Genomic DNA, 26,785 nt, shown 5'->3' on the forward strand with positions numbered 1-26,785 from the left:
TGCTCTAACCACTTGAGCTACCGATTAAATGTAATTTACACTGAAATCTACTGGGGGTCTGACCAAGGCCCTGATTCTTTGGCCAGGAGAGAGTGTTAGGGAGCTTCAGATTTAACAAAAATGGAGTAAAAGTTGAAGTAGTAGCAGTTAATGGAAATGATAGCTTAGGTATTTTTGCTTGGTTGAGGGGAGTATATAGAGCTCAATCTGGGGGTGTGTGGGAAAAACCAATGATTATTACTGGCGACCTGAATCTTCCTCATGTGGACCTAGAGGCCTAATCCACGTCTGACACAGAGGTGCAGCAGGGGATAAACGATCCTCAAGGAATCATATTATTAAGTATCAAGTTCATGGAATTTTCTCAGTTAGTTAAGAACCCTACTGGGGGGAAAACCTTTTTGATATATTTTTAGTGAGACTTATGAGGTGTTTTTGTCTTTGGATGTCCAAGAAGGTATCAGTGACCATAAGTACTCTTCACGTCTCATTATCCATCTGTACAACTGAGAAAAAAGATTTGGATGGGGTGGACCTTGGTTACTGTTTTGCAGAAAAATTTTCAGAATGGGTGGAGAAAGGGAGCAATATGGATGAAATATGGGAAAATTTCAAATCCATACCAAATCAAGGCATAAATCATTATATTCCCTCAAAAAAACTGAAATAAACCCGGATCCTGAATATTATGATGCTAAAATTAGAAGTTTGAAAAGGAGAGTGAGAGGGCTTCACAGGATTAAAATTCAGAGCACTTTATGTCTAAAAAATTAAAGAGACATACTTATAAGGAACTGAATACTGAAACTATGAAACATCAAAGTTGGAGTGGGGTAAGTGAGTATGCTTGGAGGAGACAGAAAGGGATTAGAGGCAATTTATTTTCATTGTAAAGATGGCATTTTGGATGACAGCTCACATGCTTTAGCTGTTCAGGATTAATATTCCAGTGTATAGTTTATGCCATTAAAAGGTAGCATCTGTAACAAATGAGGGAGACATCTTGCCGATCCTTTTTGAAATAAGGGACTGGAACATAAAGAAAAGATTTAGTAAAATAAAAACCCATGCCAGGGGTCCTGATGGTCTTGCAGGTAAACTAATTAAACTACTGGGGAATGTGTTGGTCCCTTTCCTACAATATTTATTTACAGTTGTAATTAACAATGGAGAGTTACCTAATGACCGGAAAAAGTCAAATCAGTTGCTATTCACAAAAAGGGTTTGACATGCGTTTTACCCAAAATTATGGGGAATTTGATTTGAAAATATGTTAAGAAAGTTTTGAAATTAAAGAGCTGGTTATGGGAAAAACAGCATGGCATTTGGAAAGGGTAATCCTGTGAGAGTCAATTAGCATCTCTTCAGCAGGACTTAGTGGATGGGTTAGACAAGGGTAAGCAAATTGATGGAATGCTAATCGATTTCTTGAAAGCATTTATCGGGTTAATCATGAGGTTCTTATGAAAAAGGTAGACAATATAGGCTTGGATGGAAGGGTAGTAAATTGGATTATTTCTTTTTTGTTGGGTTGATAACTTAGCTAATTATAATTTACATGAATGCCATTGGAGAAAATATAAAAAGCTCCATCAGGATTATTGCAGTTGATTGAATTATTTACAGTGAAATAGAAACAAAAAATTTAAACATTATATTACAAAAAATCCATATATTTCGGAGAATTGGGCAAACCAGAACCGAATGGTCATCAATGCTAGCAAAATAAAACTAGTTTGATTCCATATAAATAGGACTGCTAGATTGAATGATTTCTACTTAAGGGATGACATTTTGAATGACATGACTTACTTTAATTATTTAGGAGTAACCCTAACTGTGGATCTAAAATGGGGGCCACATATCAAATGCAGTGATTTAGAGATTAACTAGAGATTTTATAGATATACAACTTATTGCGAGAACTATAAGAAAGATCTCCACTGAAACAAAGGATTTTGCTTTTGAAACTTTTTTTAGGCCGATTTTAGAATATGTCAGTTTCTTCAGGATCATTATCTTACTGGGGAGATAAACAACTGGACAAATTTCAGCGACTGGCTGCAAGTTTTGCTGTGGGACATTTCATAAAAAAGGCAGAAATGTTGAAAAACTTGGGCTGGGATTTACTTGACCCAAGGGGGAAGAAAATATGCTTTTAGTTTATAAACCAACCTTAAATTGGGGATGCCACCTGGAATGATATTTCAGAAAGGTTGGAAAAGCCCTATTATCTAGAGAGAAAAGATTCTTTTAATGCTTATAGATCGTAATGGATTTAATCAAAAGTGGTTTTTAAATAACTTATAAATTACTGCTTTCATGATTTTAGTTACCAAAATAATCGTAAATTATGGCTTTTTGAAACTTAAACGGAGTTAACTTTTACAAATTTTTGGATGCTAAAATTCGAGCTCTAGTCATCAGTCACCGAAATCCGTCAACAGGAGGGATTTGACGATGAACAAATACATTTGGTGTTATTCTTTCGTAAATGTATGAACTGTTATTGATGTTTGTAAGGTTCCAGAGCCAATATAAGTGCTAATGTTGGAATAAAGCATTTCCTGTGCGGTGATTGGTTCAGAATACACCGAGAACAGAATTAAATTCAACAACTTGAGATCGCTTTAGAATGGTTCATTGGAAGGGTTCTTATGACGCGGCAGTTTTATTTTTGAAGAGTTACTGCAGCTAAACCTTTGGAGGGTTGCCCTATTACTTTTGTCCCTCATTCCAGCTGTATATGAATTTAGCTTGCTTGCTAATTTAATTTTGACTTTTATTGAGTATTTAAATAGGAGGGCGTTTCTTGAGAGATAATGATGTGCTGTACGTATTGCCCGCCGAAACGTTGGCTTTGGAGTCCAGAAAGTTGCTTCGGTTCAATTAAACTGGGACTGTATGTAGACATGGATCGCATTTGACCTCTGGGATCTCTGGTCAATAGCACAAGGCTTTACCCACTAAGCTAACATGTAGCCCTTAAAAATCCACCGTGGTATGAAATATTGTAGCGACCAGGTGACTTGGAGGGTTCTTGGCATTATCAAGAACCTGTGGTTCTTTAGAAAGGCCTCTCTCGTGAACTCATTTGATCCACTTGGTAAAAACCTCACAAATACTCTTCTTCTCTTAACAGTTGCGTGGGGCTTCAAGTTGGATCCATTTACCATGAGCCGTTTGAATCCAAGTCGTGGTGGACCTGGGGGCGCACGGACGACTCGTTTTGAGTCAAGGTGACTGGGGAGTGGAAGTGGAAACCGCTCCGTATTATAGCAGTCCCAACCAAAGGTTAAAATGGGTTTCTCCGAAAACGACCCTGAGGGTCGTAAGGGAAGCCAAGAAATAAATGGGACCCACGGCATACGGGGCTCCGGCCTGGTGCTGGGCTTTATTTGGTGATGACCTGGTAGACGCACCTCGACGCTGCTCTGCCATTGTCTGCTGCTCCGTCGTCGACGTACTCCAGGGATCGAGATTGAGGTAGGATCGTACTTGTTACCTTGCCATTATCGTTATCCCCCCAACCTTTTCCCTAGTTTGTTAATTAGCTGATTGTATATCGCAGATAAATAATTGTATTCGGTCTCAGTGTATATTTATAAGTCCACTCCAGCCCACCGCCGCATAAATGATGTATCTTAATTCCCTGACTTCTCTGTATCTCTTCCTCTCTTTAAGTTTACATGAAACAGATTTTTAAGTTGAAATAGTTTGTAGGGACCCATCTGGCTAAGATTGCTGGCCATTTCAGATACAGCACGGTCCGTGAGCAATTAGGTCTCTGCACTGTTGCGATCAGCCTACTGGATTTATGAACTACGTGTGATGTAAAATTATGATATCGAACTGCCAAACAATTGGAACCATCAATTTGACATCATCAATGCAGTGGGTATTCCGTTCTAAATTCTGGGTATGAGAAATTAATTTCACGATAAATATTTATCCGTCCATTAGGACGAGGCGATGAGGATATAAATCTGTAATTTCGAGCATAACGTTATCATCAATCGTACCCTTTGCATTCTTCAAACGATGTCGAGAGTGGTATGTATGCTTTATGTATCATCAAAACGCATATCTCTTTCAATGTAAAAGTGATACCCAAATATGACCCCGTCCATGCGCAATACGGTGCCGACAAATTGATGAATTTGGCATTGGTACATCGACGTGTTCATTTTAAAACGCATCTCAATGCTGAAATTCGCTTGGAACAACAAAAAAGCCCGTCGGCAATTGGCAATGAGGGTGGATCGCTTATCATCTACAATAATAAGGCTGTACAGGCGAAAACCAATGTGGTTTTTGTTCAGCCAAGTTTGTGTTTTATACGTATGCGTGAATCTCTAGGTTCCAAAGTATTTAATTAGCAGAGGAGATATAAGATAAATGAGTAACTTGATGCTTAAGAATAACATGTTTTCAGACGTGATTTCGTGGAGTTTGGTAGGTATTAATTTCCTATTGTTTACCAATTTATTCACTTCATCATGGTTAGTTTTTAGAGTTATTAAGCATATTCAATTGATTTTTTAAATCTCTAACTGTAGACTTGTTTCGTCATAACTTCAAAAGAATTATGCCTGCCTGAATAATTTCCTATAAGCCCAGGGTAAAAATACTCGATCTTTGGGTAGCCGTATTTCTGTAAAGAACCCACACCAGAATAGTCTACTTTTTCGATAGCGGAAATGTTCACCTATGATTTCACGGTCCAGTAGTCGGAAATTTTGGCGTACAGTACTAATACTACATTAATGCATGAAATATGATTTAAAGGTGGCTCTTGGACCACTCCAAGCTCCAAGTGTAGGTGATGAGGCTTGTGTTAAATTGAATTTTCGGTGTCGTTTATCGTTGCACGTGCGTTAATACCTTATATTTTGAGAAACGAAGAAATGAATGTTGATTCGTCCCCAATGGCACTTGAGTTCCCAAATGCGTACCTCAACATCTCTCCATCGGTATTGCCATTTCCCCTTCCATGTACTCTTTCCCAAACACTCAAGCCAGCCTCACTCCCAGCCAATCTTCCCTCCTTAAGTTTCCTTCTCCCACTGCACTCGAACCCGCGAAACCTCGCTCTCTCTCCCTTCGAATAAAAATTTCACAGTCAATACATTATGTACTGAACACCATCGCTCACTGCTCTCTTCACTCGTAATGTAGTACGCGAAAAGTGCCTCTCATGAATAATTTGGAAGGATTGGGATATCGGAGATGATTTCGGAGGGCACGAGGCGTGGTGGCGGGCGGGGGGCAGGATGGAAAGGGTTTGCGACCGGAGGAGGCCTAGGGTGGGGAAAAGAGAGAGAGAGACTTATATAGAGGGGCAATAGAGGAAGTTAGTGGGTCGGAATTCTTGAAATGGGCGAGAGTGTAATGGTGTGGGTGGTGACTGAGTACCGATTCGGTGTTTCGCGGTAGGGTCTACTATCTTGCCAACAATTAGGCCCAGTGGATCCAGCTCATTGAAACAGTGGCGAGCGGAGTTCCTCCGACAGTGAGTTGGATAAAACAACGCCCCGCCAGTATTTCTCCATCCTTACTATGTTGGACGTGATTAGTCACCATCATTGGTCATTAATCCGAGTATTGATTTGAGCTCTCCAGTTGTCCTGTTACCTGCCAATATTTTCATTTTATGGTAATCTTTCAAGCGTTTCGTCTTCCAACACCTACTTCTCGTAATTCATCTTTTGAGTTCCTTAGTAGTTCGTCTCCTCTATGCTTCCTTCAATTGGAATTAATTCAGGTAAACTGTCGCGTCACAGGATGTGTCCTCATAGTTTTCTTCTTGTAAAAATATTTCGTATACTTATCTTCTCACCCATTCTTCAAAGTAATTTTCGAAATTTCACTGCGTCAGTCTACTTTATTTTCATTATTCTTCTGTAGGACCGCATTTATACCGCATATACAGATTCACTGAGATCTACGTTTCCCTACTGCTCCCGTCCTTCTGTCATAACATTAGAAAACTAAACGTGATATTTGAGAAATTTAAGCAATAAGATTCATCTTAAGGCTTTACTCTTAGTGTCCACAAATACTAATGCCTCAGAGTTAATCTTTATCCCACAGTTAATTTTTACGGCTGTTAGGACGTCCATAATTATTTTCATTTACTAGGCATTTTCGAAAAGTAAGTGCCATTTTCTTATATTTAAATATTGGAGGGTCAGAACAATTTTGTACGGATACGGCCCCATCTATAGGTCATTTTTGAAGCCGCTAATGTTATTGTTTAAATTAAATGGTCGTTTTTTGCTAATGAATACAGATAAAAATGCTCGCAAAAGTCTTTGCTCTCGCTCTGTGAATAATGTGCTGTGATTCAATTTTTGCCTGCAAAAGAATCATCAGCTGCCTAATTAAGCGGAAGTTGTGGCTAACTTATGGATCTACAGTAATGAATGAAGAAGTTAAACAATGGTGTTTAGACTCCAAAAATGGATGCACAAATATGCATGCCGAAGAGCCGAGTGGCGGGGTCAGACATATGCAAGCGGAGGTATACTCTCTATTTAGAAGGCATATCAATCTTGTTGTTTTAGTTCATTCCAGTTTATTTGAAAATATGTAGCCATATTTCCGTTTTCACGTAAAAAATTTTCTTCACGTCCGTGAATGCTCTAAATGGTGTTTTCTGTATCCTTTTTTCTCCTACGAATCTTAGAGCAATATAGTCTTCTGTTTTTTCTTTACTTCTAAATCCTCATTTTTCCCTATTTTTTCTTAAGTAAATTACTCTTGTTATTATTTCTTTTTTTATTAATGTGTCGTCAGAGTGAATGCTCTTGTTTTCACATTTGTCTGATAGGGATTTTTACATTATTATTAAGGTTCATGTACGTAACTCATATTATGTTATATAGTTACGAGACATTTCATTTCCCGAAACTGTTGTATTTCCGAGGGAATGCCATCGATTCAACGTGGCCTGTTTCACTGTAAATCCTTCACTGCGGCGTCAAATTTAGACCCGAGAATGTAGCCCCCTCTCTCATCATTATGAACACCATCTTCTTTCATTATTCTGGGCCGCATTTATTTCTCATCGTAAAGATTCTACAAACACTCTTTACAATTTTTCCTTTTGTCTCTGACTTCTGTAAGAATGTAACAGTTGCTATCTCGAATGGCATTAACCTTAGCTCTATGTTCATTAAAGTGATAGAGCACGGTAAGCAGCATCAGCTTTGCCTTGACCAAACTGCACTTCTTCACCCTTAATACTTCCCTCATTCTTTGAATTTGTCGAAAGTTTTCTCCTTCCATAGATCTGCGTTCCTAGCTTTCCTTTCCATATTTTCCCTTTAGCCTACAGTTTATTTTGTGGCTTCCAATGACCCGATCTGTATATCCTGCCACCTATCTTGATCCATGTTGCTACTCTATTGTTTATTTCTCTGTTACCCGTTAGAATTTCGTCTTTGACGCAGTTTATTTTAATATTTTTAATTGCAGTTGATTCTTATTTGTTTCCTTGCTTTCTTGTATTTAAGAGGATAATTGATATTAAATATGATTACTATCGATGGTTAGTTTTGGTAGTCCTTTATTTAATTTCAAAGCATGTGCTTTACGAGTATATAATCAAGTTGGCATTTTCTTACGTCTCTTAGCATCTTTTTTGTGTACTTCCTTCGTAAGTGGGTTAGGAATAACGTGTTTTCCTCCATTAATTTTCACTCTTTATAGGCCGGCAAAAAAACCTTTCTTAGATTTCATTTAGTCTCTACAGTTTCATATGTTTTGAAGTTCCTAGTAATCTACCTCTTGGTCTTTTCCGATGATTGAATTTTAGTCTCTGAGGATGGTTATCTTTTCTTCTCGGTTTGCATTTTTTATTTCTTCAACGATTATATCCTCCACCATCATCGCAGTCAGTCGTCCGAATGTAAACTCGTATCATTACGGTATCAGTACTGTCTTCACCTTAACGATTATATTGTGATTCATTCATTATAATTACTGCTCTATCCTGTTGGATAATTACGCAGGCTCCGTGAATGAAAATGTATATGTTTTATATGAACGTGTATATGATTTATAATACACTAATAATGGTTTCAATAGTGTGCCATTATTAAAGTGGCCTCAATGATGATAATACACTGTGTAAGAATCATGTTCGATGTATTAAATTAATTCTGGGGATTGACTTAGATTAACTTTTTACTGTAATAATTTACCTTTAGTTACCGCTTCAAAAGCCACCATTAGGCAATTGCATTTCAGGTAGACCTAAGACGTCTGGTCCCATTCAACTAATTTCTACCTTTTCTAAGTTCTCTACCCTTCCGGATGCCCAGAATGATTCGGAGCGTTCCGATTCCTTATTCAAAAGTGATTTTCCCTATGCACTCTCTCGGTGTGGTATCCATCTGAGTACACAATTGGAAAATTTTGCACGAGGACACATCACGTATGATATTTTAGTCAGTAAAAAGTGAAAAAGAAAAGTTGGTAAGGTGCTGTTCCTGAGGATAGTGATGTGGTGATTCCCTGTTGCATTCCGCATTGTCGTACTGCAGCCATTAAAATGACTGTTGCCACCATGTCTGCAGTGAAATGAGTGTTGTTGTGCCGGGCACGGTGGTCTCCACCTTCACTTGCATGAAAGAGGGATATCGCTCTCTCCTCCGGATAATCGGCCTGGTTAGCTGGTTGCCACTCGCCAAGTTACGGTGTAATCGCAGGATTGTGTTGTATTTTAGGTCATCTTACCCCAAAATGGGCTCCTATTTCCTCCGAGGACAGTCGCTTATTGTACACGATTGCTTATTCGACGAGTGCCTCGCTTATGTCGTAGCTAGCATCATATCCACCACGGAGCCACCATCCGTGACCTGATGGACGCTTTCGATGGCTTAAAGCTCAGCCACGGAGTATTGGCGGTAAGATATTAGAAATGGACGAAAGAAAAAAATCTATGCCCCGTGGTATAGTTAGTAACACTAATAATATTTGATATTTAGATATTCGCACGAAGAGGCTATTTTGCTCATTTATAATTATTATTTTAGAGAAAAATCTCCCCGGACTTTCCTTACCTTCAGCCTGGCAAGGAGGGGGGAATTTTGAATTAGCTAGGGTACCTAAGGTACACTCTTCACCGAGTGACTTAGTCCACTGTTTGCATTAGACATCGACTTCAAAACTGTCATCGATAATTTTATATAACGACATTTTTGAGAAACATACTAAGAACACGAACTATGTTAAATTCACTTGGGCCTCCTTTTATTTACAGATATAAATGTACTAATGTTGAAGTATAGTTAAATAACTTAAACGATACTGGCATGCATGGTATACTTAAACATATTGATTTGGACGCTTATCCATCGGACTATGTCAGCCCTTGTGATCAATGAAGGTGAATAGTAAATTAAATTCTGTAAAAGCCCCGACCATTACAATGACATTGTGAGAAGCCTTGGCTAATGCGATACTCTATTTTTGCACTTTAATTAATGGAATTGCGATTGCTTGCTACCGACCTTCTAAAATATTCCTTAAAAAACACTGGGTTATAGGACTGCAACAATTTTTTCATTTAACACATGCCTGCTATCACTTTTTGTTGAAAAACAATTTAAAAACTAGATTGAAAGCTGGACGGTGTTTTCTAGAGTATTCAATCTAATTTAGCTGTTAACTCTCCTTGGATTGATGAATAAGTCCTTTGGGTTACCAAAATTTGTTACAATAAGTTCTAAATCAAAGCCATTATCTCTCTTTAAGCGTGCAAGATGAGCCATAGTGGCTGCATAGCCAAGTTAATCTACGTAAGGCAGATATCTTTCATTATTTCCTCCATTATATTTTAAATTGCAGCGCCTCTGGCATTACAGCTGGTTTATTCATCACAGTTTAGGTATCTGTCAAATACCATAGGAAATCCATATTTTCTCTGATTCAAGACTTAAAATAGAAAAAATCCAAACTATCTTTGTAGATACCCAATAATTTCAATTTGAAAGACGGTCATACACTGTACAGCAATAACAAAGTAAATGTAAAACAACCTGAAAGAAGTTACATATGATCACCTAGTGGAAAAATCCCTGTAGGCAAATACGAATCAGGCAATCAAATACACTGCACATGAAATCTTTGCCATTACGGCATACGTTCACTATTTTATACCATGCGTATGAAATCTAAAAAAATATTCAGAAGTCGATCTGGGACGATGATATACGAGCCATATGCCGGTTGAAATCGCTCGTCCGGTGTCACAGCAAATAGACCCGCTTGTATATGCTTAATGTGGCAGCAAAAATGACAACTAAGGCATTAAGTTTTTTGATGGGCATTTTTTATCGGCATTTTTTTCCTGCTTGGTGCTTAAATATTTTGGTTAAAAGTTCTTTTGTAAAAAATGGTAATGTTATAGAAATAAAAGAAAACCACTGTGCATCATTATTATATTGATTTTCACAGATGAATATTAATTTCGCGAAGTAAGACTCTTAAGAGGTCAAAATATCACTCCTCTTTGAAATTGTTTCGATGTACAAAATATTCAACCTAAAGGGTCCGCGGGTAACTTGGTGTTTTTTTATGAACGTAGAACTCGTTACTCGATATGAGAATGTGACTACATGTGTCCTGAGGCATCATCCATACTTGCACCAATACTATTTAGTGAGTAGTTTAAGGCTCGGATACGATGCCGCATCTCGCAGTCTTAAGACGTATACATTTTCCTTTTTTGCAGGTTAAAAATTGTTGACGGGACGTGACAGTCCATTGGGTTAAGCGCTGAGCTACTGACCGGAGGGACTGGGTTCGGTTCCCCGTGACGTCTCTGGAGGATACTCTCAGCTTTATCCAACTGTGCGATTTATCGGGTACCATTCTCCCTGGGAAACTAGAGGCAGAACCAGAAAAGGAACCGACTTACCTATTTTAATTTTTGAATTTCACTCACCATTGGGCTTGATACTGGATGAGCTTTACCGTCACCTTTAAAACCAACTGCCTGATTGGTTAATTTTAAGACTGTTCGGTTAATACATTTCAGCTTTTGAATTGACGAGTAGATAAAGAAACAAATATGAATTCGTGGGGTTGCCCGGAGGTTTAGGAGGAAGGCGTATAATTTTAAAATGCACTAAAATTTTGCCGATAGGTTTGCATTTACATGAATCCCAATCACCGCGAGGCAGCCAGCATACCTACCCTGTATGAGAGTTACGAAAGCAATCGGATGAATCATTGTTTAATTCCGTAGACCTTTCCGTCGTAGATAACGAAAGTCCCATTATAGCGTGGGTCTCCTCATGAAGCGAGATTCGTGATCTCAAAGGCAAATGCAATGCGATATTGACGTTCAGCGATTAGGCGTAGGAATGTTCCGTGATCGCGCTTCAGGTTAATAGCGTGAATGTTGATCGAATCTGAGGCCCTGTGAAACGTCGTAACAAAGGATAGCAGGGTCCCGTGTGTTCTAGAATAGAATCAAGCTGGAATTATCCTTTACGACTAAATGTACTGAAAATCCATGATGTCGTTTATTTCACCAATGGAAATCAAATTTTGATTATAAAAAATCATAGTCACGATTTCGCGGTGGATTTTGTGCAATTCCCCGCACAAAACACGTCCCATGTGCATTTTTTATGTTAATAACTTGTGGGTGGCACCCAATGATATTATAAATATTTCTAATAGTGTTCTTAACGCTGTTTGACAATCTTCTCTCACAATGGCAGCAGTCGTGTTAATGTTTACATACTTACGTAAGAGCAGTAACTGGAGCTCCAGATCCACCTTCCGATGAAATTTATTGTCTCCCCTCTTTAAGCATTTGAAAACTACATTCTAGCTCTGCTATAAGGAACCAAAAACGTAATTTAATTCTTCTGTTGCATCAAATAGGCCTTGACAGGCGATTTGTTCAGGCGCGAGCAAAATTTCAACGCAGCGTCGCGTGTTACCTTCATCGTTACTGTGGGCGAGCTGAACATGTTTCAACTTGAACGGGTATCGCTGGCGTAATACAGTTATGAAATGGATGAAAATAGTATCTCGTGAAAGTTACACATTGAGCTAACAAGACAATATTAGATGAAATTTTTGTACAATAGGTAATGCTTAGAAAAACATGTACGATCACTATTTATTGTATAGTCCTCGTATATAGTACTACCTGAGTATTGTATCCATATAAGAAAGCGTAGAAGCTTTCAAATTGAGTTCATGTCTGGTGTATTATTATTAAATAATTGGAGATCGAATTAAATTGATTCCCACCGGTCACTAAATTTATATTTCTTGCGTTGAGAAGTATTTAGTATAGAATTCATCTCATGGAAAATATTTTTGCACTGAAATTCTTGCATTTGTGTGTGAATCATTTAGTGTGTAAATGTTACTGTGGATAGTGGGCTATTATGTGAGTCTAAAGTTACTGTGGTGGTTTTTTACGCTGTTTTTTAGATTACTCAGTATGAGTTCATAGAAAAATCTTTCCCAAGAAATAGAGACAAATTTAATTGCAAGAAACTCTTTTGAGAACTCTCTCTCTCTCTTTTTTCTGCTAATAGCTTCACATTTCATTCTGCATAATAATTAGTCTTCGAGAGGCGAGGTACATTTATTTTAGCGTCATCGGAAGAGAAGAATCGGGCGCAAGTTTATTTACTTATTAAATGAGGCCTTTGTATGACCCGGTCATATTTTGTCCATGTCGTATCCCAAATGAATGATGCTTCAATATGTGCGCTTAATGATGCCGTGAAAACTTGAACAGTATCCCACCATTGAAATTTCTGTTTGATAACACGGTTTTTCTTTTTCAATCGATATTTTCAACTTCCACGATGTAAATCCTGAAGTAGTATAGTTTATTTACCAGTTTGTTATTCGATTTTATCTCTTCATCCATCATTTTCTATTCATGAATTACGTTCAATGTTTAATAATGGCAAGAACTTTTAGTGTGAATTATTGAATCACTTAAAGGAGTGACTGTCATCCAAAGGTAGGTTATTCTACCTTATTTCCTGCTCTCCCTTTAACTGCTGGTCTATTAACACTTAATGCCATTAAAACTTGTGTAAACTACGCGGTGTGTTGAGTAACGTTTTGATGAAAATTCAATTTCACGAATAACTTGGGTTTTAGTCCATGGAGGTGTTGTTCCATCACCAACTACTGGTGTACACATTAAACGATTTTAAATAGCTCTGGAATAATTTATTATGCATTAAAGTTTCCTGTTGATTCTTGAAGATTAATCAGAAACAAAAAAAATAAGTGTGGCCAACGTTTGAGCTAGCGTTTGAAGTTATCTAAGTTTATTTTTATTTTTTCATAATCGGTGTTGAATGATGCCGTCTATAATTTACAAATATTAAGGATGAATGAAACTCAAATGGTACCAATGCCACTGTTTTAGCATTTTTATTGAATTTGCTCTAGTTTGACGGGCTGCATTTCATACGGTCTCTTGAAAAAAATTTAACCATCGCAAATGAACCCATAGGCATCATACTTGCACATTATCCATCATTAATGACTTTTCTCTGTTTCGACTAGTCATATTTTGAATTAAAGGAAGTTATGTGATCTCTGATATTAACACACATTCTGATAATTTAATGTTGACGCGGTGGATAGGTAAATGAATCTTTTAAATTTAAATTTTTGATGCAAGATAAGCACTTACTTCCATTAGTTGCTGATCATATAATAAACCGAACCTAGAAAAAATTAATATGCAAGACAAATTCCTTCAGTTTATTCACATAGCTGCACGAAAGTTTCCTCTTTTCGTAACCGGGCGTTAATGGGTCCTCTTTTTTTTTAAGGAGAGTTTCCAACGATTGTTTGTTCTCGGACATGGGAGTCACTGCATGTATGTACGTATGTATGTATCTCTGTATGCTTATTGATCCTCCTCTTGGAACCCGCACCCCGTGCATCCGCCCCACTCCCCCGCGCCGCGGTTTGCCCTCTTCTACCCGTTTGCTTTTTCCGAGCGAACTCTCCGCCCGGCGACAATCGAATCGTCCCATCTCCCTCTCCTCGTCCCTCCTCGAGAATTCTCGAGTGACTGCCTTCGAATATTCGACAGCCCCGACGAAAATCAGCGATATGTATTCAAAGCGGGAGCGCCGCCACCGCTGCCGTGCTGCGGAGCCCCGCCGTGTGTGGATGCGGGCGAGAGGAGGGGAAGAGGGGGCGGCCGGCTTTTGTCTCCCCGGAATGAACTCAAAACCCCACCGCCCACCCTCTCGACTTCCGCGACTCCCTCTTTGCGCCTCAATTTCCAGCCGGAATAGATATAGGGACCCACTCCACTTCCCCCCAACTCTCTCTCTCTCCCTGCCTCCCTCCCTGCCTGCCTGCCCATACCCCGCCGCCCTCCTTACCGTAACGTGTATTCAAAACGGCCAAAAGATTCGAAAAGTTCCTCTCCGCCCGCCCGCCCACCCACCCATACACATACACACACACACACACACACACACACACACACACACACACACACACACACACACATACACGTCGGACACCCCGCGTGAATGCCTACACTCCCCTTCCCAACCTCCTTTATACGTACGTAACGTTCCTCCACCGCCTTCCTCTTCCCCACCCTTTCGGCCGCATGAATTGCAACTCACCGGGACAGAAGGGGTGAGAGAGAAAGAGAGAGAGAGAGGGAGAGAGAAAGAGGGACAAGAGGGAGGTGGGTCGAAATGAAATGAGAAAGTGAATGCTCTTCGTTCGATGGAAATGCGGGTATTCATGCGAGACTTCTCATTTCCCGGGAAGATAAGCCCGTTTTTCGACTATGGCGTTTCCCAGAGGGAATGCTTTTATTAAAAGTGTGGAAATGTCAGTTTTTCGAGCCGCGATCAACGGCTTAGAACAAGGAAGAAGGAGTACTCCGGCCAGGGAGGTCATTTCACGGCGTAATTAACATTCCATTTCTTTAAAAATTGTCATACCCAAGGCGAGATTGGGAACAAGGGGTTTTAGTATTTATGAGAAAATTTGGCCAAACGTTGAAACTTGACCCAATTTCTATGGTATGTTTTTCATCAAATTCACGTTATATGCAAATATATTTTAGAATTAAAACTGCTTATTTTCAAAATATTATCTAGAGTGAAATTTGATTTTGTTTAATACCGAAAAGGTGATCGATATGTGAAAAACTACAAAAATATGTGTATGCATAAGAAATATGGAATCTGTTCCTCCCAACTATGAATCGTTCATTTGATAGTTTCCATTCGATACCTTCCCTAATTTTATTTATTTAAAACTTATAATGAAAATAAAACAAATTCTTCATCGACACGAAGAAAAAGTAGTTATTAGGGAAGTCAAGCGGTAGCAATGGTCATTTGCGAAAAGTTCTGTACCAATATGAACCTTTATGTATTTATTAATCTTTTCCGTAATATAAGACGTTCGCGTACTTTAAAAATATCTCAGCTGAAGATGAAGATTTTACATTTAATATACATCGGATTCCTTTGTTTGTCAACGAAAAAATCTTTACTAAGCTGTTAGTTAGTTATTCATAGAGTGAAAAGTTTCTACAAAACGTTCGATAATTTACCAGGGTTAATTTGTATTGGATATGATTTTGAAGTCGGAAGACTTTAGTTCGTACGTAATATCATTTTTTCACTTTGCTCATGAACGATAAAATAAATTTTTCATTTACCACTGTGGCAATCGTTTCCGATTCGAACAGCAAATTAACGGTTAAAAGTTCTTAACTTGAAATCCATTTTGGACTTTCTCCGCTCGTATGTTCCCTTTGCGCCATAGTGAACATTTGGATGCCTGTGCATAGCAACAGCCACATCTCCCCATTTCCCCCTTAGAAAATTGGCATCCTTATTCGCGGTTTTGTAATTTGAAGATTTATCGAGAGCGTGTAGGTCTCGAATGCCTAGGGTTGTCTGCATTTTAAACAATCCGCTCGAGTGGAAGCAATTGATTGAGCAAAGGTGCACACGGGCCGGGGAGCCCTATCTCGAGCGATCTGCTGGGTTGGGAGCCGATGAGGTTGGGCGCCTCGGGAACTGCGAGCGATATTAGTTCGCATTCCGAGCACCACGCTGTACGTTCTCACATAAACGCCACGTGGTCTTGACTGCTCCCAGTCGTCGCGTTCACCTCCCCCCCTCTCCTGCCCCTTTTCCCTTCGCTCGCACTCGGACAAATCCTCGATAAATCCCTAATAATCCTCGCCACCGTGTCCCTGGCCTCTTCCTCCACGGCTCTACCCTCCACCGCATCCACGACCTCCCTTCCTTGCTCACCCCTACTCCGGTACCCCAGCCCAGTTTAAGGAGCGACTCAGAGAAAAAGATATGCATTCATGAGGGGCTTCGCTGCGCAGGTAATGGGAAAGGTCAAAGGCTATCTCTTACGCGCTCTTCTCTTGACGATTGATATTACCCCACCAACCATAATAGTCACTTCTTGGATATTTCATCGGTGGGAGTTCGATGAATATCGGACAAACAGGTAGATAATCGGGACAATTCCGCATAGTAAGGAATCAGACCCCAAGATCATTGCATTTGACGATAGAAAGTGATAATATGTGATTACACTTCATCAGGAATGATTCTTACGATTACCTACCTCCTGAACGTGCTTGTGATTTTGTTCAGAAGGGAAGTGGGTAGTAGTTCCTGCATGATCCCAGGTGTTTGTGATTCAATAATACTCAATCATACGTAATTATAATAAAATTTATATAATAATTTGAAAAAGACCTCAAGAAGGTATTTGTGAATTGTAAATCGCAAAAAACGTTTTTATAGCTATTTCTCTGAGACCTAAGCCTCAAAGACGTTATTTTTTCAAGAGTTAATAACTATTGAAATTCACTTGTAATTTTAAAACAATGTGTTCCTATTGAACTCCCCGCATGTTTTTCGGATTCTATCACGTTGATGAGGTGAAATAGATAACAGTTTCGCCAACTTTTCAGTTGACATCTTCAGGTCTAAGACAATATTTTTCGGTTTTTTTTAACTACTGCTAGAATGCAAGAAAGATAAATTATTCCAAATAAGGTTTATCCATACTGTTTACAAAAGCATATTTAGCACGCCTTTTTGCTTAATATGGGGTAAGCTCTCAATCAAGGTTTAAGGCCGTGTTCTGGTCCCACCGATTAAACTCACGTTCGTGATTATGGCCATTGGACTATTGCGTATTATAGGAATAGAATATAAGCTTGAAAATTAACTTAATCAGTCGATTACCATTATATGCTGTAAATATTTTCATGGTGGAAAACTGAGAGAGGGAGAGGGGCGTTAGTTGAACGGGTATTTCGGAAACGGGAAAGGGTAGGTGAGGGCCATTACGGTTCGATCTACCCAAGGTAAGGATGCACCGAAGGAAGGACTGTAAAATTTTACTATCCCGCGTCTGGTGAAACTATAGATACCTTATTCCCCTTGGTCATGTCTCCAGTATTAGAATAAACAGAATACATCCTCCTAGTGAGGTTAATTAAATCCACTAACTTATTCAAAGAGGGAACAATGTGGGACCAGGAATAATTTTCTGGATGATGGATCAATTTCCACTGAAAAATATTAAAGCATTCCACCCCATCAAAGGAAAATAATTGCTGGTGGTTTTGTAGGTGCTCAAGGAAGTACAATGTAATAAGATATAAAGTGTGTAAGTGTATTAGTATTGTTGATAAAAGTGTGATTTGGAGAAATAGAATTCAAGAGATATAATATCTTCAGCGATTAAATATTTTAAGCCGGAAGTGAAGGTGATTATGAGAAAATTTAAAGAAAGAATATTATAATAACATTTCGAATCGAATTTATTAGTTTGTCTGCGGAAGTGTAAGGCTGTTGTTGTCAAGACCGCCGCGCTGAAAAAAATTAATCGAGATCTGTGATTTTTCATTTAATTTGGGGTGATTTAATGATTTGTCCTATCCTTTTTCCATGTATATTTCCTTGAGGAAGACCGTCTATTATGTGGCTAGGAGAGTCGTTTATAGCTTCACTGTAGTTATTGCTTTCTTTTAATTTCCCTCGGAAATTTGGAATCGACAGAGAATTTTTCACGGGTATTCGAGAGAATTATAATTAGTTATCGAAAATTAATTATTATTCCCGAATATAATTCGAAAGAATTATATTAGAGAAAAGTTTCGGAAAAATAAATTTATTTCAGATATTGCTACAATGCCTCAATATTCTTCAAAGTACATCCCTTGAGCATCAAAACACTTTTGTCGGTGACTTTCCCACGACTCGAATGCTCCATGGTAGGCGGATTCCGTGAGGCCCTTTAGGGTGCACGTAAAAACTTCTTTGACGGCACTTAGGAGTTCATGGTGGTGCACTTTGAGGGAGAATATCATTTTTGGGAATAGGAAATAGTCTGCTGGTACCAAGTCGAGACTATAAAGGGGTTGAGGAATCGTCGCTTTACATTGTAGAAGGTCTTCGCAAGTAGACACTCGACTCTGCTTTTGGTCGTCCGTCAAGACCTTCGGGACGAGTTTAGCGCAGATCTTTCGCATCACCAAATTTTTACTGACAATGGTGTAGTCTGTCATTTTATCAATGACAATACGATCTGCTATCATGCGCGCACTTAACCGGAGGTCTGAATTCAGCACTTCACGTACACGTCAGGGAAAAACTTTTACCGATTCTTTTTATACAAACCTTGTAGGATTCCTTGAAATTAAACAACATTTCATTTACTAGCGTATTCCTTTATCTTGATTTTAATGTTTATTATTTGAGTTCATCTTAATTGGATTTTAGTTGTTTTCCACCACTGGAGTCGCATAATGTATATTGGTGAGAGAAAGACTCTATTTTTCTTGTGGGTGTTCACGATGGAAAAACATTTTGCATATACATGTGGCAGAATTGACGCTCTTTATTTAGGTTAGAATTTTGGAGATGTTTTTAACATTTACTTTGCGGCTTATACGGAAAAGTACTGGCGAAGTGATCCGAATTGAAATCTGTTTAACGCGTCATTAATGTATAGATTTTAGGTTAAAGAACGCTGCTATCTTGCCCTTGTAAAAAATCTCATCTAAAGCATGCATTCTTTTAAAATTACATGGCTGAAGAAAGGTTCATAAATGAAACCGTGGATTCCCGACCACAGTCTGAGTAACTATGTATTACAGGTTAGCGATTGAACGTATAACACTTCCATTCATTTTCTATCTTGGATTTCACACTCAATAAGGCGACGTTATGCTTGCAGCAGTTCTACGAGGGTCATCCGGAAAGTAGTACCCGTTCGTGAAATAAAGACACAAAAGTAAATATTAACAAACATAAAAAATTTTATTTGAAAGAGGATACTTTAAACTACTTCTCAACATAATCTCCAAGCAAATTAAGGCATTTGTCATAACGTGTGACAAGTTTCTGTATTCCTGCTGCATAGTCCTTCGCCGCCAGCTCATTGAGATACGCGAGGGACCCATCTTGCACAAATTTTTGCATAATGCAGATGGTGTTTAACAATTTCATGAACAATTGTTCGAGAAACATTGGGAAAATGCTCACAGATGTCATCAATTGTGACGCGCCGATCGTTCCTCACGAATTCGTCAACTGAGCTCACCAGTTGGTCTGTAATGACAGACGGTCTCTCCGAACGCTCATCGTCGTGTGTGTTCCCCCTCCCCATGTTGAAGTTGCGACACCACCGCCGAACAGACGACTCGTCCATTACATTGTCTCCATACACCTCCTTTAATTGGCGATGAATATCACATGGGCGAACGTTTCTTGCATTGAGGAATTTAATCACTGCCCTCACTTCACAACTGGCGGCGTTCTCAATTTTTTTAAACATTGTAAACAATCACAGAAACAACACAGGCAATGCTAGCGTCACGCAACTTGGCTCAGAGAAGGCAGACAAGCCACTGAAGCTATCTGACCTCGTCCAGCGGCTACTCGCGTCGTCAGCACTTCATGCGGCACGAACGGGTACTACTTTCCGGATGACCCTCGTATTTCATATCTTGGTTCGTGAAATATCAAATAAATGAAATGCCATTAAAGTACCCCCAGGAATGAGTTGTTGCTGACTGAAGTCAAAAGTATTTTACTCTTGATTCAAATTATCTAAAAATATCAGAGCTGGTACTGCACAGTCAATATCCAGTTATTTAGTCATAGTCCACCTAAAATTTTCCGATTGGACTATGGATAGAATATTAAAGTTATACTATATATGCCAAAATCAAATATATTTAAGGCTTCGTTTTTTCTGCCAAGATTACTAGATAAAACAAATTTGAAAAATAAATAATAGTCCCACTCCCAATTAAATCTTTGAATTCACTTTCCCATTCCTAATATCTTTCCATTGGCTCTTGCATTTCATATGGTATTCCGTTGGGTTGCTTTCAGGGGCTACACGCAAAGCACCTCATCTTGAATCTCGGCTTAAGAAATTTGGCTTGGGAGAGTGGAGAGCTAGAGCTCGAGAGGCAGGATTTTTTGGTGGTTCTGCCTTTAAGTCGAATAGCCCCCGAAACTGAAATTTATCCAGAGCATCTATTTGTGCCTCGATAGCCATTAGCCCCAGTGTAATGAAGCTTATGAAAGAAATATGTGTAGAAATTCAACATGTAGCGCAATGCATTAATAATTGAAAGGAAATTGAAATGAGTGTATGCAGAAGTAAAGTAATTAAGGAACTAAATTGTTTAAGTGCAGAATATAATGGGAGACTGACGGTCAGAGATGTGTATTTGAATCCTTTGGTTTTTTCAAGTAAGAATTAATTGCCTTTGCGAAAGTGCTCTTACTTTGCAATACCGCTGATCAAATCAGGTGCGCCTTCTACGCCCATCATCTTGCTTCAATGAGCATGTATCCGCGTCATACAAACAAAAAACCAGAAAATTTACCGGAATATATATATACTGCAACTAAAATTTAAAAAAGGCTTAATTCTTGATCTCGTATGCTTACTGTGAAATCACCCCTGACACATCTTGGTAGAAGTGAGCAGTTAACTTGTAGATAGATTTTGACCAGTGGTGTCACCCGTAACCGAAGCCAGACCCTCCGATCAGTAGCTCAGAGGTCCATCCATAATGCGTAAAATAATTTTGAAAATAATTTTTGAATACGAGTCTTACCAACACTGAATATTTTATCCAGCAATTTTATATCCGAGAAATGAATTGGAGCCACCAACACTAAAAATTTGAATTCAATTGATGATCTAAATACATTCTTAGAAATTACAAACAAACTCGAACATAAGGATAGAATCTCGACTGTCTTTAAACCTCAAAAATGAAAAAAAACTTCATCCGAGAAGAATTTTACACCAATAGTATAATTGTACAATCAAGTTTGGAACCATTCAGACAATATATGCCTTTATCTTTATTATGTATCTCCTTTAATTTAAATTAAAATGGCCTACGAGTTAAACTTAAAGGGTTTTTCTTCAGTGGAAGATATTTTAAGGTCGTTAATAATAAAACAAATATGTCTTGAAGAATATATAACTGAAATACAATTGTACCAGAAGTTTCAATAAGATTTTCAAACTGAGAAACATATTTATGCATTCAGGTAGCACATTCCATAGTATTGGCTTCAAGATGAAAAACGCGAAATTCTTTTGCCTTATTTAGTTTTCTTCGAGATTCAATGGACGACCTCGAAATGGGAATCATATGAAATATTATTTTATATTTTAACGAATTTTCCTCTGTTGACAACCGATTTAAAATTACATTGATCTTATTAGACAAATGCAAATGCCACAAACTTTACAAAATCGGTTAAGTGAAAAATTTGTTTATAGCGATATACTTTTAATATTTACAAAGGTATAAAACTGTAACATTTGCAGTTGATAAAATAATAGCAAAAAATGCTTTATTCATTTCAATCCCGATGCTTAATTATCATATTTTTTAAGAAATTAAACGGTCTTGACAATAGTAACATAATAAAAACATCATTTTAACAGAAGTTATAGTTCAAAATAAAATTGAGAAATTTAAATTTTAGTAATAAATCAAGATTCCATTGTTGTTGTCATTAAAATATCCATTTTTTCTTCAGCTCAGACATTCATTGCTGAGGAAGCAAATAATCCTGCTTTAGCGAGGCTGTGAACGAAGATTATACATGTATGATATTCGTTCCTGTATACATATTGTTGGTTAAATTCCGAGGATAGGGCTCTTGCGTGGTCATCAAATTCTGTATGAACGGCTTTCTGGCAAATGACCATTAGGCATGGAGAGATTGCGACTGTTAAACTGAAAATCATATAAAAATCAATGAAGTATTAAGTTGTTAAAAGTTAAGCTTAAGTCCACATGACTCGTCAACCCTTCTCAAGTTCTTTCTTACACAATCTTGTTTTCTCTCTCAAACCCTCTAAAATTCCCGTTACCCTTCCCCTAGGAATTAGGTCGCTGTTACGAGACTACAGAAGCTCGAGAAATGACGTAGCTCGTGTTTAATTATCCCATTCCAACTCGAGCTTCGGCTCATAGAATCTCGCTGAATTCCTTCGTCTTTAAGAGCTCATCCCCGAAAATCAAACACATAACTCGAAATATGATCTTATTTCCTATGGGCGATTGCTATTACTTAACACATTGCGTCGTTTTTTTGTATTTTTCTATAGTAGATGCAACATTATAATGCTTCATGTTGTTTTAAATTGCTTAAATTAACTGACCGTTTGCATGTACTATTATCTGCTTTGGAAATGCGAGAAAATAGATCGCTAAAAAAGCGATTGGATTTTGATAAAATGGCGAACAAAACATCCTTCAAAAGCTTAGGAAAAACCTTATTATTGTTTAAATTTTGATGAAGTTTGCTAAGCAAAAGGTGTGTAAATATCTTGATTTTTAGTATTTATTTTTAAAGTAAGCTCATACAAGTACTTCCCTTTTACCCTGGGGCAAGCTTTATCCTTTTCAAAATATTTCGGCAATGGTGGTCTCTCACAGTTATATCCCCTACTCCAAAGACCCTCAACATGGTTGCTATTAAGTTAACTCGACTGCATAGTGATGAATGCGAGTAATTAACTAGGAATGACAAATGGATTTTTTTTCCTGACGCAAATGCGCAACTCCTAAAAAAGCATCGAGCTTAAATATCAAAGTGCTTGCCAAACATTAAAATTGGTAAAATCGTGGTGTAGCTTGGATCTTTGAAAAATAATTGAAATGACATGAAACTTGGTTAATCCTAGAAATTGGCAGAAATCCATCGGTACAAATGATTTAAAAAGATTACTCGGTAATTAATCTGTCAGAATTGATTGAGATGAAATACTATGATACATTGTGATGCAAAGTATTTTCTCTGTCAAAGTGTTACGAAACTTTGTTTTTGAATTATTTTTTGCTTACATTGCCGCCGTAATCACGCCATATCAGTATGTTCCAGGAGTATGATTTTGCAATTAATATATTGCATTACCCACTTATTTATCTATGCACCACAAGGCAGTTATGCCCTGGAGATAGATCCACTAGCTATTGAGCGTCTTTAATATGCATGAATTTTACATATACTTGTACGTCGTAGGCCATGCGAAAAGCCACGAGAACGTGTTATACATATGTGGTTTTTAGGTAACATCCTTTTTTAATGTAACAGTCAATGTTAGAAAAAAGAAATGTGTATGGCAGTATAGTTTTTCTCTTATAAATATTGTTTAGCTTTATTTTGTTATTGTGGTCGAGGGAAGGAATGGTATTAAAATAAATCGGGGCTTTAACATTTAATTTCTAAACTTATCTCATGAAGTTACTATTCTCCGAGGGAGGAATTTGAACAGTTTTCTGTTTATCGGTGGTGAAATTGAGTTCTCTATACGTTCCTTATTTTTTAGTATCTCATGCTCTAAATGGTCTATGATGGAAGTAATGCGCATGATTTTATTGGGACGCGACTATCCATGGCAGGGCGGTAAAACCGGTCGGGAAATGTGGTGGGGGGGCTTCCTTTCCAACTCAGCCGGTTGTCAGTTTCCTCCGAGCAGTGCGAGTGGAAAGACGTGCCTCCGCGTGAAGTATGTTTTACGACATTCTAACGCGGCGCGATGGAGCGCCCAGCTACACGCCACATGCCCACTGCCACACGTCATTCATTGTTTCCAAATTTCTGACCCGGTGATCCCCAAGCCCCTAAACAGCCCCGACTTGGCTCGGTGAGACTTTTATTTTGTTTCTCCGACTGAAAAGAGAGCTGAAATAAAAGCATTGGGAGACCATTGAAAACATCCAAAAGCATGTTGCATCGTTCCTGAGAGACATTCCCGTCGAGGAATTTCAGGGTGCCTTCCAGGCGTGGCAGACTCGCCTCCGCAAGTGTATTGATGCAGGGGGAGAGTATTTTGAACCATTTTAATCATTTGTACAAGTACGATTATTAAATGTATTTTTCCCATATAATGCGCATTACTTTTATAGTTTTCCCTGTATTTGTGACTGGAGGGAACCAATATAGGTTTCCTTAATCCACTAAGGGCTTCATCACACCGAAAGTTATTATTCACTGAAATCCTATGGGAACCACCTTGTCATAGAATCGAAAAATGTCTTTGAAGGTAGAATATCTGATCATGAGAATTATGTAACTGTTATGATTTTTTAGGAAATTTGACAGACATTAAGTAAGAAATAAGTTGATCAATGAGAAATATTATTGCTATGGACTTGAGTCAAGTCTAGAAAAGTAACAATGTTGAAGTTTTTGCTAAGGCGTCGTGCTAAATAGAAGGCGCCTGTAATATTTATTATTCAACAAAGTTTTAATTCATTGCCAGTTTTTATTGAAATCTCATTGTTTATTCATTAAGGTACTTCCCATACGTCTTTAAGAAAATTTTCCAGTTGCTTTTTTGAAAGGAACCGTTATCTAACTAAGTGGCCAAGGGTGATTGGTTAATTCAATTTTATTCATCAAGCAAATTCCTCATTACGTCTAATTGTTCAATATACAATGCAATCCAATGCTGAGTCTAATGTTTAGTTCGTGAGTTTGAGCCTCAGCTTAGTATTAATTTAAAAAAAAATCAATTCTAATGTATTGAGAAAATAGGCTCTTGCTCATTTTTCGTTTTCCTGTTAATACTTTAAGGCTAAGATGAGATAATTACGCTAGCTCCTGTGTTGACTATGATGGAGGTTGAGAGGAAATTACTGAAGGTTTCTACCTGATTACGTAACCACTTGTACCGCGGTAGAAACATTGAAATGCTAACAATTCGTTCCATTCGATACATAAAGAGATCGATTGGTTATTAACAGCTTTATGATGGAAAATGACGAACCCTTAGCTGCATATGACACAAAACGGTCGGCTAACATCCCGAAAACCTAATTCCATTAAAATATCCGATTCCTGAAAACAGAAAGGGGACGCGGTTGGCCTCCCACACCCCTTCCGTGTCCGACGCGCAACGCAATCCGACGGCCTCGGGGTTATGGGCGAGGAACGCGGGAGAGGAGTTCAGGGGAGGGGAAGACAAAAACGCACCCACTTCTCCCCCCTTCCTTCCTGAGCACTCACCACCTACCTCCCTCTACCCTTCCACGGTCTAACTTCCTCCCATACGCCGACCCACTATCCGTTGCACGTTGTCCAAATTCCAGCGTTGGTCGTGTGTGTGTTTGCTAAGGAGATGGATCGGAAGGGAGAGGGGTTTATGGGGGAGTGGAGTGCGAAGAGGGATGGTGGGTAAGGGAAGGACTGGTGGTGTGGGAATGCGGAGGAATTTGAGGCGAAGCAGTTGGAGGAGGGGATTGAACGGGGAAGGAATCCTTGGATAGGCCAAGTGTGGGATCTTCTTTTGACCCCGATGGGGGCTCAGTGACGCAGTATAGGTGTGCTTATGAGTGGGTAGGAGATTGACTAGAGCAGGGATTTGGGACGTATCGCTGTTGCCCAGGGAAGCCTTACAAACGTGCGGGCCAATATGCATCATTAATTCGAATATACTGCCTACGTATACGGATAAATTAGTAGCGTGGCATGCGTATAGGAGATAAGTTGGAGAGGGTGGTGCTGACGGAGGAATATACGGCTTAGGAATATACGTATACTTAGGGGTCAATCAAAAGTATCATTACTGTTGTATTACTCCACATCAGTTTGGTTGCTGGGTAAAAGTTTCTATCATGACTTTTAAGTGTTGGAATGAGTCATCATCGATGAAATTCTTTTCAGCGGGTACTCCTTGGCGGTAGTTCTAGTAAGATCTCTAGCGGGAGGAAGAAGCCTGGCTCAGATCCGAAACATCTCAAAACAAGACCGTCATATATAGAGCGGAAGCATAGAACCTTAAAAACCATTAACCATAGAGTAGCCGAGACAATAATATTTCGCTAAATCATCAGTAAGGGTAAGGATGAAGACACCTGTGTGTTTCTTTAACAAAGGGGAATGCAATAATGTTTGAAAAGCAGAGATATCAACTCCTCGTTAATAAAAAACATGCATGGATACTGTACTCCTTCATACTCCTTTCATGCCAGTAAATTATCGTCCTTGTTAGGACGATAATTTACAGGCATGAAAACCCAAAAAATGAAAACAACTCTCGTTTAAGGAGCTGACTAATTGGTAATCAATCCAGAGGCAGCCTAAAAGCTAATAATTAGGTTATTTTTTGTCGAGATTGAATCATCCCACAAAACACGCTCCGAAACAATGTTTTCTTGGCTGAAGGAAATCCGCACCGTAGTTATAATTTGATCCCAAAA

Source organism: Hetaerina americana, unplaced genomic scaffold, assembly GCF_022747635.1.
Source record: "Hetaerina americana unplaced genomic scaffold, ioHetAmer1.1.p SCAF_3, whole genome shotgun sequence".
In the NCBI taxonomy this organism is placed as follows: Eukaryota; Metazoa; Arthropoda; class Insecta; order Odonata; family Calopterygidae; genus Hetaerina; species Hetaerina americana.